General features: G+C 46.1%; 1 long non-coding RNA gene across 1 annotated transcript in view; it reads left to right on the forward strand.

Moving 5' to 3' along the window:
- The first annotated feature begins 637 nt into the window (after positions 1–637).
- The window catches only part of LOC119973683, a 78176-nt gene continuing 65922 nt past the window's right edge, over positions 638–12891 (forward strand). Inside the window, exon 1 of the long non-coding RNA XR_005462371.1 lies at positions 638–991. This is a non-coding gene — a long non-coding RNA (uncharacterized LOC119973683). The remainder of the gene's footprint in view (positions 992–12891) is intronic.

Here is a 12891-nt window from a genome sequence, read left to right on the forward strand (position 1 = left end):
CCAACTGAGCTAACTAACCCCCTTTGACGCATAATTTTGGGTGGCACGGTGGCACAGTGGTTAGCACTGCTGCCTCACAGCTCCAGGATCCCGGGTTCAATTCCAGCCTCGGGTGAGTGTGCGCAGTTTGCACTTTCTCCCCGTGTCTGCCTGGGTGTCCTCTGGGTGCTCCGCTTTCCTCCCGCAGTTCAAAGATGTGCGCATTAGGTGGATTGACTGTGCTAAATTGCCCCTTAAGTGTCCAAAATGTTAGGTGGGGTTACTGGGTTGCGGGGATAGGATGGAGGCATGGGCTTAGGTGCTCTTTCCAAGGACTGGTGCAGACCCGATGGGCTGAATGGCCTCCTTCTGCTCTGTAAATTCTATGAATTCCTCCAGCTGCATTGCCTGTTGGGTAAACTCACTTAATGCTGCAGTTACCCAAGTTTCACTTATCAAAATTACTTTTAATGATGCCTTACACGTTTCAAATATCTAAAAGTGCTCCACCGACTTTGAAATGCAATAACCACTGTTGCAAGTGTGAACGTGGCAGCCATTTCATGCACAGCGTGACTAGTAACCGATAGGCGGATGAATGAAGAAGCCTTTCTGCTGACGATCAACAGCGTTGTATTCTGATCCATTCTGTTTCTAGCTGATTTGATCATTGGCCAATATTTAAAAAAAGAAATTAAGGTCGTCACGATTTGCAAGTTCGACTTGGTGTAGTATTTGACTTTAAGCAAAATAGTGTGGATGCTGAAATGCAAACAGAAAATGTTGGAGCCAGGCGGCAGATTTGGCAGCGCCTGTGGCGAATGGTTATGGTTGTGACTTTTTATCTGCATCCACAGTATTTTGCTTTTAGTTCATGTATTTGATCTTGATCGCATGAAATATGCTCTTCATAATTTGAAACGCTTGACTGAAGATATTTAAAATAACCTGAAAACAAAATGTGTTAAAAATGGTGAGGACTTTGAGCCGCGTTGAAGTTGAAGACGCACGAGTAAGTTCTTTTAAATGCATCCAATTCATCCCTTGAGTCAAATGACAACAGAAAGTGACATGGGCAAATGGAAAAATTCCAACACTGGGTGAAAGAGAATGATCTTAAAAACAGTTTGAAATGTTTGATGTGGCGGATGCAGATTCAATTGTGGCTTTCAATTGGGAATTGAATAAACACTTGAAGAAAATAATTTGCAAAGGCTATGAGGTAGAGGGAGAGGAGGTGGGACTAACAGAGTTGCTTTTGAAGAAAGTCAGCATAGACATGATGGATTCAGTCTCTCTGTGCTGTACGCAGTCTTGGATTCTATAATTTCCTCCAGCAATATTCTGACCCATTGAGAGACTGAGGAGCTCACAGCGTAATTTCAGTGTGTACTTTCTGAATTCATTGATTTAGAGTTAGGTTGGATTTGTCGTGTACTTGAACAATTGTCCTTTGCAGAAGGCAAGCAACCAAAATCAAAAATGAATTCAAGCACAGCAAGTCATCATTTAATTGCGCTGTTGAAGATCTTGGAGGGAATTTAATAAAAACGCTCCAATAAAAAACAAGGTATAATATGGAAACAAAATAGATTTGTTAATGAGAAAACTGCAGCCTCACGGCTGCACCCAGCTCCCTACATGCCTCCTGCCGAAGAGAGGACTCCACCCCCTGGGGTGATTACACTCTGAGTCCCAATTGATCCCCAAGTCAGGTGACCCTTACTCTGCTGTGTTGCCCTTAAAGGGATGATCATTACATCCCTCCCTCTTTATGAGATCTTCAATAATTACGTTACGCACTCCTAAATTCTAATGAAACATTATGTATCTGAGTTGGACAATTATAAGTCAAGTATTTGAGGGGGTTTCTGTTTTTTAAGGAGCAACATCATTTTGTGGTCTGGGATGTTTCCAGCGGATCGACAGTAACAGGAACTGCAATGACGGGTGCCCATTCTGGCACAGGCAGTTCATCACTACTTGCTTCCACAGAGACATCAGTTATGTCTATAACAGGTCGATAAGATACTTCAGTGCTTGTTCAAAAACATTTCTTGATGGTAACATTGACTGCTGGAGCATCTCTCTACCCCTGAAGTGGTCCATGTGTTTGCAAATGATCCATCCCTCCATGTCTACTTGGTATGGCAGGGGTCTAGTCTGAGACCATAATTATAAGGATTTAACTAGCTCCGCCACCAAAGTTTCATGTTATCTACTTAATCTGTTTTTTTTATGTTGCAGTGGTAATGGCTCTTTGATCAGATCTTGAGGCTTGTGTGTTTAAATATAAACACTTCTATTGGTCTGCTTTAACAATGTACAGTTCCGAATATGATCTTGCATGGAACTGTTCCGTGTAGGCTTGCTGTTGACTTGAGTTCTGTCCTTGACTGTTCTCTGACCATGTGACTGTATCCATCACTTTGTGGGCAATGCCACTTTCCAAGCCCAGGTTGACTCTTGTTCTGCCAAGCCCCTTACATTAAAATGCATGGAGGCACATATCATCCTAATACAACACAGTCTGGACAGTACTTTCACAATCCTGGTCATGGCCGTGGTACTCTGTTCCTGGTACTTTGGCCGTGTGGCCAATTTCTTCTCTTTCCAGCATTTCAATCGAGCATCTTTTTCATCGAACATTTTATCATATTGGTTCTTGTGCTTTTCTATTAGTGACCATTTCAGCAATCTTGTTCGTGCTCGCAATCTACGTTTCTGTCTCTGTCTCAATTGCGGAGTCCGCTGTCAATTTCAGTGCTTTTACCTCTTCAGTTAATTTCTCATTGTCGAGCTTCTCGTCTTCAAGCTCTTACTCCTTTGGCTTAATTCTTCATTGGACTTGTTGTTTTCTAGTTGCTTTTGAAGTCTTCAATGTTTGTGTTTCTTATGAGGGGAATCCATCATGTTCTGTTGCTCGTTCTGGGTGAGTGTGCGTTACACTCAATTTGGCTCTATTTCGTTCCTTAGCTATGGAGTCGCCAGGTATCGTTAAGATACTGCCACAAGTTTCAAGTTCAAGTTCCAATCAATAACTCCACACACCAGTTAGTAAGTTCAAACAAGACATGTTTATTATAATGCTGTTATCTACTAATCATGCATATAAAACTACAAGACTAGGCTAATCCTACCACTAATAGGCCAAATACTTATCTGGATAAGGGGACTGCCAGATCAGGGAACAACGGCCTCTAGCTTTGTCCTGGGTCTACAGGCTTCCAGTAGTTATGGACTAAAGGGGGTCAGGAGTGTCTACTCTCGTAGCGTGCGTTGTATGACACTTACGTGATGGCGGCTGCTGTCCAGGCCTCTCCTTCTCAAGGTTCTTCTGCTGCAATGGTGTTCTGCTGGGAGGGCTGGCTGGTCAAGGAGAGGCTGGCAGAGAGAGAGAGCTGGGGTAGCGGTCTCTGTCTTATACCTCTCCCAGGGTCTCGTGCCCACCTGGGCGGACCCTCTATACACTCACAGTCGATTGGGTCTCTTCCCAATCGGTTGATTTGAATTCCCCAATAACGGGGCAGTCCCTCGATCACTGTGCGGTTCTTGGGGCTTATTGTTTTGGACTTCTCTTGGCGCCGAGAAGTCTGGCCTTCTATTCACTGTAGCGATTTGCGTTAACTTGTTTCCATTGTACCTGGGAATCACCCGGTATCGCCTCATTAGTATGCTAACCTGTTTTCTTTCACAGTGCTGTCTGGTTTCTGCAGCAGTCAGAATACACAAGTGCTTTTGCAAGCTGCTTGCTTTTGCAACATGTCCATTTTCCCTGCATTCCTTGTAATCTTCCATTTTGTGTTGGGCAGTGGCCACCCCAGGTGGCTACAGTTCTTATTGGACATATAGCACTGGGGTGGGTGGGGGGTGGGAGTTGGTAATGCAGTGGGCTGCCTCCGCGACAGGACAGATCCAGCAGAGGTGGCGGCATTGTGGTATACAGCCAGGATGGAGTTCCCCTTGGTGTTCTCAGCATCGGCTCTGGACCCCATGGAGTCTCATGGCACCAGGTTAAACATGCACAAGGAAACATCCTGCTGATTGGCACGTACCATCCCCCCTCTGCTAATGATCAGTACCCCTCCATGTTGAACACCACTTGAAAAAAAGCACTGAAGGTGGCAAGGACGCAAAATATACTCTGGGTCAGGGACCTCTATGTCCATCACTCGTTAAAGTAAAGTAAAGTAATCTTTATTGTCACAAGTAGGCTTATATTGACACTGCAAAAAAGTTACTGTGAAAATCCCTGAGTCGCCACACTCTGGCCCCTGTCCGGGTACACAGAGGGAGAATTCAGAATGTCCAATTCACCTAACAAGCACGTCTTTCGGGACTTGTGGGAGGAAACCAGAGCACCCGGAGGAAACCCACACAGGCATGGGGAGAACGTGCAGACTCGGCACAGATGGTGACCCAAGCTGTGAATCGAATCAGGGGCCCTGGAGCTGTGAAGCAATAGTGCCCCACTGTGCCACATAGACTGAGCTACCAGGGTCCTAAGGACTTAGCTGCTACACTGGGACTGTGGTGGCGAGGGAACCAACAAGAGGGAAAACCATACTTGACCACATCCACAGCAACCTGGCACAGATGCATCTGCCCATGACAGTATCGGTCGGAGTGAGCACCGCTCTGTCCTTGTGGAGTTGAATTCCCATCTTCACATTGAAGGTACACTTCATCGTGTTGTGTGGCACTGTCCACCATCTACAGGGCACAAGTCAGAGTGTAATGCAATATTGTCCACTAGCCAGCCATCCTGAGAGTCAGCAGAGAATGCACCCTGTTGACTCTGACAGGCTTCTTGCCATTTTAGATTCAATTGAGCGTTGATTTGCAGCAGGAGGGATTTCTGTCCACCCTTAGATTGAAGCTCCACCTTGGAGAGCTGTCGGACAATCAGATTGGATGACAGCTGTCCAGTACCTCCAAGCACAGTGCTGCAGTGGCTGGAAGAGGTACTGCAGTGCTGAGCCTGAACCTAATTCCGGACTGCCCTTCCGGTAAGTACCAGGGCCCTGGCGATTTGAGGGTAGGGGATAACCTGGGCATCAGTAAGGAAGGCAATCTCGTCTTTGGGGAGGTGGGGGATTGCCTGGGGTGTGAGGACTGGCACTCTCAGTTTTCCGAGAGGACCGTGCCCCAAATCTAATGGTGCTTTTAGACTGAGATGGCCCCTCCCCAGCACCACCCTTCCTACCAGAGATTGAGAATGAAGACTTTTTATGTTTGGCACCCTGATCCAACTGGTGCCCGCCAAGCTAAATGTTCACACAGGACAGAAAAAGGCCCTTAATTAGGGCCTTAATAGGGACATGGATGGGCTTCCTGTCTGAGAAATTCTGTAATTATTGAGGGATTAACTCTGCTTTCAAAGAGTCAACATTGGCTGATGCATGGCCTCCTTCTGTGTTCTTTGATTTTATGATTGTGGAACGAGGAAGGTTGAGGGATATGAACTTGAAATGCCTGTCAGTGAAATTGTTGGGGCTGGTTTAGCTCAGTTGGCTGGACCACCGGTTCATGATGCAGAGTGAGGTCAATAGCATGCGTTCGATTACTGTACCAGCTGCGGTTATTCATGGTGGCCCCAACTTCTCAACCATGCCCCTCGTTTGAGATTTGGTGATCCTTGGGTTACATCACCACCAGTCAGCTCCCCCCCCCACCCCCCTGCCATGGGGAAAGTAGCCTATGGCCATCTGGGACTGTGGGGACTTTCCTTGTTAGTGAAAGCTAAGTAAGAGATCAATGTTCACGCCTGCCTAGAATGTTCTTCTGTGACCCTCGACACCCTTCTTCTTTTCATGTGGTCTGCTTTAAGAATATTAAGAAGGGGGAAGTTGAACCCCCATGAGGCCAGATGGAATCTTAGCAAGAAGTCCAACCGGCACCCGGCTTTCCTGGGTCCTACCATCGGAATGAATATTAGGGAATTTCCCAGGGGGAACCTGAGGAATTCGACTGGGACCAACAACAGAATGTGCCGCGAGAGCAGAAACTTTGTACGCCAGCATTGATGAGAATCAGAGGTCTCTGAGGATTTTTCAGTCTCCCTAGTAAACACACAGCTTAGATTTTCCGAGCACATTGGTTTAAAATGAATGGGTTAAGTCATACTGATTGAAACATTTAGAAGATTTGGGCGACCTTTGTTGGCACATTGACAAGGTAGGAAAGTGTGTGTGTGCTTATTGACCAGTACGTGTCATCAAATAACACTTCCACTTTATAGAATGTGCTTGTATCAAAGCCTGAGAGGATCCAATTAGTTAGCAGAGGATGGCTATGTGAACAAGTACCATTATTGCTGGACACTTATCCTGTGTGCTCTTTCATGGATTTCAAGTTACTCTGTGCTGGTTGCATGATTTTTTTCCCCCCTCAAATGTATCTTCATTTACAGGTTCCCTCCTGGAGTTACTTGGGCATTCCCTCCTGGAGTTACTTGATTAACGCCAAAGGCATTTAGCAGACCATAGGATGTCACAGCGCTTTTGTTCAAACCCCTGCAGAGGTCTGAAGGCAAATGATAAAACTGGTGTAAACTACATTCTATGATGCCTGCTAATGGAGCTTCATAGGATCAGTGAATCATCGAACACAAGAGGGGGCCATTCAGCCCATCATGTCTTTGAATCAAAGCCCTACCCAGTTAAGGACCAACATCTGCAATTTAGTTTCCTTTTTCAATATTAACCATTCAGTGACGACTGAATCTGCTTTCACTCTCCTTCCCAGTTCATTGTTTTAAAATTTCATTCCTGGAATTATGACGTTATGTAGAATGTCTAGATTATATTATGGCTGATGGAACATCATAATTGACCACTAGATGGAGCTAGATGCAGGACTATATAAAGCACTGACTTAGGCTTCTGGGAGGGGGCTGGAGAGAGTGCAGAGGAGAGGTCTAGAGAAGAGCGCAGGGTACAGTTATAGATAGAGTGTAGAGACTAGTGTTAGTAGAGTGTAGATTGTAGATCACTAGATTATTGCTTGCTGTAGAAGTAGGTGGTCGAGCTTCAATATGTAGTGTAATAAATGTTAGCTTTGTTATTGAATTTAGCTTCTGTGGTCTTTGTGAACACTACACCATCCATCCTGATAATGAAAATCACAAAGAACACCACAGGAATGTGGGGCTTGACTGGAGAGGCCAACATTTATTGCCCATCCCTAATTGTCCTTGAGGAGGAGGTGCTGAGCTGCCATCTTGAACCACTGCAGTCCATGTGGTGTAAGTACACCCACCGTGCTGTTAGGGACAGCATTCCAATGATTGTGAAGGAATGGTGTATTGTTACAGGTCTGGACATTGTGTAACTCGTGGGAGAACTTGCAGGTGGTAGTGTTCCCATGCTTGTTCTCCGAGATAGTAAAGGTCATGGATATGAGAAATACTGTCGAAAGAGGTTTGACAAGTTGCTACAATGCATCTTCTATTGGTAAACTCTGCTGCCACTGTGTGCCGGTGTTGGAGGGAGTGAATGTTTAAGGTGGTGGATGGGATGCCGATCATGTTCTTGAGTGTTGCTGGCATACACATCCAGATAAGGAGAGTCCATCCTATCACACACCTGACTCGTGCCTTGCAGAAGGTGGGCAGGCTTTGGGGAGTCAGGAGGTTACTTCCTTGCCGCAGAATTCCCAGCCTCTAACATGCTCTTGTTGCCACAGTATTTATACGGCGAGTCCAACTCTGGTCAATGGTAACCCCCAGGACGTCAATGATGGGGGATTAAGTGATGATGATGCTGCTGATCGTGCAAGATTGATGCTCACTATTGGAAATGGACATTACCTGGGTTAGTGATCTATGTTATGACAGTGCTAAAGAAAGGGCAGAGATAACTAATTGTTTGGATCTGGGGACAGATTCATTGAAGCCAATGAGTAGGTTGTGTTGCACAGGAACTTGAACTTCCCTTCACAAAAAAAATCTGAATCCAAATAGTGTACGATAAGGTACCACACAAAGGGCTACTCAATAAGGTAAGAGCCCATGGTGTTGGGAGTGGTATATTAGCATGGATAGAAGATTGGCTAACTGATAGAAGACAGAGAGTTGGGATGAAAGGGTGGCACTGCCAGGGTGCCTGGGTGGCAGTACCAAGGTGCCTGGCTGCCAGCGGGAGTACTTCTCTGCCCTGTCTCTGACCACCCAGCTGTCTCTAATGGCTAGGGAGACCCCCCCCTGGTCCACATTTGTGGACACCAGTGCTAAACGGCACCCTGGCAGGGTCTGCCAGGCACGGCCGTTATATCCCGGGCACCAGGTGAATCCGGCTAACACATATTTAAATGAACCTAATGGATCATTTAAATACGATGATCTGGATCCCGGCCACTAAGGGCGAGACCTTGGTCGCAAATCTTGCGAGAGGCCTCTCGCTAGGTTCAATGGCCTCATCGCGACAGCAAGTCAGATGCGTGGAGGCCAGTAAATCGCGACCCTCATCTTTGGTGTGATTTGTTTTTCTTTTGTTTATGAGGACAGAGTTTCTGCTTTGAGTGCAATAACAGCCTGGGTGTAATTTACACCAAAAATACTGTTTGTTTTCCAAATGGATTTTACGGCTCTGTGTTCCAATCAAACCTATTTGCAGAATTTAAAAAACTGATTATCTGACCATCTTTGTGGGATCTTCCTGTGTACAAATTGGCTATCTCATTTTCTGCATTACAAGTGTCCAGAAGTAGTGCATTGGCTGTGAAGCACTTTTGGACTTTCTGAAGTCTTGAAAGGCGCGATAGATTTTCTTTTGGACATTTTGCTCGAGCGTTTTGGTACTAGTCTGATCAGGTTTTGCTCGTGAATTTTAATGATTATTTTTGGTTCATGATGAGGTTCACTCCTTTACCCCAAAATGGTCCTCCCATAAAGCTGTTAGTATGGGATTAAATGGATCACAGTAAGACCAATGAAATAACAACTGTATCACTCAGGATGATCATAGATGCCCTAAAGGCCATAAGATAGAGAAGCAGAATTCGGTCATTCGGCCCATCAATCATGGCTGATATGTTCCTCATTCCCATTCTCCTACCTTCTCCCCATAACCCTTGATCCCTTTATTAATCAAAAAATCCCTTATTAATCAAAGCATCAGATTCGTGCTCGAGGTGCTGTTACCGACAGGGCTAGAGACCAAGAGCTGGAAGGTGGAATAAGACAGAATATTTATTTCTTCGAACATAAGAACTAGGAGCAGGAGTGGACAATTCAGCCTCTTGAGCCTGTTCCACAGTTCAATACGATTGATCTCATCATGGCCTCAACTGCACCGTCCTGCCTGTTCTCTGTAATCCTTCAACGCATTACTAATTAAAAATATGTCCAAATCCTCCTTAAATTTACCGTACTCTGGGGTAGCAAATTCCACAGATTCACAACCCTTTGGGAGAAGTAGTTTCTCCTCATCTCTGTTTTAAATTTGCTCCCTCTTATCCTGAGACTGTGTCCCACAAGAGGAAACATCCACTCCACGTCTACTTTATCAATACTTCTTCGCATCTTATATACCCCAATTTGATCTCCCCTCATTCTTATGAACTCTGAAGAGTATTGACCGAAACTGCTCAATCTCTCTTCATAACACAAGCCCCTCCTCTCTGGAATCAATCTAGTGAACCTCCCCTGAACTGCCTCCAATGCCACTACATCACTCCTCAAATAAGGGGACAAAAACTGTGCGCAATACTCCAGGTGCGGTCTTACCAACACCTTGTACAATTGAAAGAACACTTTCTTACCTTTATACTCTATTCTTTTAACAAAAATGCCAACATTTCAATCACTTTCTTTATTACCTGCTGTAACTGCATGCTCTTTTACTGCGACTCATGCATAAAGACATCCAGATCCCTCTGCACTGGAGCACCCCAAAGTCTCCCCCCATTTACATAATAAGTTGCCTCTCCATTTTTCTGACCAAAATAAATGACCACATTTATCCACATTAAACTCCCTGTGCCACATTTTGGCCCACTCTCCTATCTATATCCAGTTATACGGTTCTTATTTCATCATTGCAACTTACTGTCCCACCTATTTTAGTGTTGTCTGCAAATTTGACTGTAGAACCTTCTATCCCTGTATCCAAGTAGCTATTGCTTAACATGGACAGCGCGGTAGCATTGTGGGTAGCACAATGGCTTCACAGCTCCCAGGTTCGATTCCGGCTTGGGTCACTGTCTGTGCGGAGTCTGCACATCCTCCCCGTGTGTGCGTGGGTTTCCTCCGGGTGCTCCGGTTTCCTCCCACAGTCCAAAGATGTGCAGGTTAGATGGATTGGCCATGCTAAATTTCCCTTAGTGTCCAAAATTGCCCTTAGTGTTGGGTGGGGTTACTGGGTTATTGGGATAGTGTGGAGATGTTGACCTTGGATAGGGTGCTCTTTCCAAGAGCCGGTGCAGACTCGATGGGCCAAATGGCCTCCTTCTGCACTGTAAATTCTATGATAAACATAATAAAACATAATAACATAATAACATTGATATAAAACAGAATAAAATAACAAAAAGTTGTAGTTCAGCAGCATCTGTTAAACACAAGACATGCTCCAATTAGAAGCCTTAATTATTGTCCTTGTGATTGAATAAATGAATATAATGATAATCAATGAAACTCTAAATGGTATTGATAATTGAAGGCTGAATGAAAAGAGGAAATGACAAAGAGCAATTTGGAGTTGCATTCTCTTTAAAAAGAAGTTACGTTCCATGACTCGCCAATCAATGTTTTCATTTATTTTTTGTGCTCACTCCCAATCATCCCGCCCTTGCTGAAACCCTCGTCCGTGTTTTCCTCGATTCAGACCCAACCTTTGCGAAACCATGCTTATTAGCTTCTTCAACTTGACCCATCATGAACTGCAACTGATCCAGAATTCTGCAGCACATGTCCTATCCTGCACAAGGTCCTGTGAATCCATTAAAACTCTTAATGTTGACCTGCACTGTCTCCCATATACACTTATGAACAAAGGTATGGATAAAGAACATGGATAGACCACTTGGCCCCTCAACTTTGCTCCGCCATCCAACAAGGTCATGGCTAATGTGATGGTGGCCTCTACTTTCCTGCCTAACCTCTTAGTCTTAACCTCTCTTGATAGTCAGAGAGGTAAAACTAAGACCCCGAGATTATCCTGAAAAAGTTTGAGAACATTTGTCTCCCAGTAAAAGAAACAAATCCTTGATAGACATGCGTTCAATTCAATGAGCCAAAGAACAGATGAGTCAATACAATCATACATGGCCATCCTAAAAATATTGGCAAAGATATGTGGATTTGGAACTCTCACTGAAGACTTAATCAGGGTTCGAGTAGTTTGTGGAATATATAGTGACTTAATTTGCAAGCAGCTATACAAAAGGCGTAACGTTACAAGCAGCCATTAATATCAGTTATGCGAAATAGGTTCTGGGAAATAGACCCATATGCAGCACCCAGGCAGCTGTATATGATAGATGGCCATTCCCATGGGCAAGCACAGTTTACAGCACTTTCTTGGTATGACAAATTATCTCTCTCGTTCATTCCATGTATAGTGAGGTCACTGGACCTCTTGGTCAAAGTGTCCACTGGGATGTTGAATGGTGTTGGCAAGAGCACCACACAATGATCTTCAACACACTCAAACACTCGCAAGCCCACCGGTGCTACGGTACTGTGACGTTCAAGCACCTGTACTCATAACAGCAGGCACCTCCCAGCTCTGACTTTGCACAGTCTGCGACCAGAATGGCATCCAGACCCCTCACTGACGGTGAATCTCGTTACCCGCAAGTTGAAAAGGAACTCCCTGGCCGGGATTCTCCCCTACCTGGCGGGGCGGGGGGTCCCGGCCTGTCGGAGTGGCGTGAATCACTCTGGCGTCGGGCCCCCTCAAAGGTGCAGAATTCTCCGCACCTTTAGGGGCTAGGCCCGCGTCGGAGTGGTTTCCACTCCGCCGGCTGGCGTGAACGGCCTTTGGCGCCATGCCAGCCTGGGCCGAAAGGTATTGCCGGGCAGTGTAAGTCCAGGCCATGGCGGGGGCGGAAGAAAAAGAGTGTCCCCACGGCACAGGCCCGCCGGCCGATCGGTGGGACGCGATCACGGGCCAGGCCACCCTGGGGGCATCCCCCAGGGTCAGATCGCCCCTCCCCCAGGACACGGGAGCCCGCCCGCGCTGCCATTCTCGCTGGTACCAGACGTGGTTTAAACCACGCCGGCGGGAAAGGCATGTCAGCGGCGGGACTTCGGCACATCGCGGGCCGGAGAATCGCCGCGGGGGGCCCACCAAGCAGCGCGACGTGATTCCCTCCCCCACTGAATCTTGGGGGGCGGAGAATTCAGGACATGGCGGGGGCGGGATTGACGCCGGCCCCGGGCGATTCTCCGATGCCCCTGTTTTAGCTTTGCCTGTCAGTATTTTCATGACTTCTAAAATCATCCTGCGACTGGTGAAACAGATCATCAGCCCCTCATAAAAAAGAAGCCTGTCCACACTGTGTCTGCACAGCTGTAATGCATGATGCTAAAGCTGCAATCTCAGCATCGTCTACAAACGTGGCACCGAGCTGTAGTTAGCTGATGTGCGGTCCAGAGACTTCTTAACCATCATAGACCTGGCAGATTGTAAGAAAGACACAGAAATTATGGCAATAAAGATTCTGTCCTCACATCAAATTCAGGAACTCAAACAGGCCTTACAGGCAGACGTCACGTGCAGGCGACTGCACAACATCATCATGAGGGGCTGGCCTGAATCCTCAAGGGGGTTTCCCCACGACCTTGCACATTCTTCACCATTAGAGATGAACTGATCGTACAAGGTGGACAATTTATCACCTGCCCTGCCCGCCAGAGGTACTACACACAATAACTTCACCAGGGGTTAGAAGCAACCAGATACAGGG

This window comes from Scyliorhinus canicula, chromosome 11 (genome assembly GCF_902713615.1).
Source record: "Scyliorhinus canicula chromosome 11, sScyCan1.1, whole genome shotgun sequence".
NCBI lineage: Eukaryota > Metazoa > Chordata > Chondrichthyes > Carcharhiniformes > Scyliorhinidae > Scyliorhinus > Scyliorhinus canicula.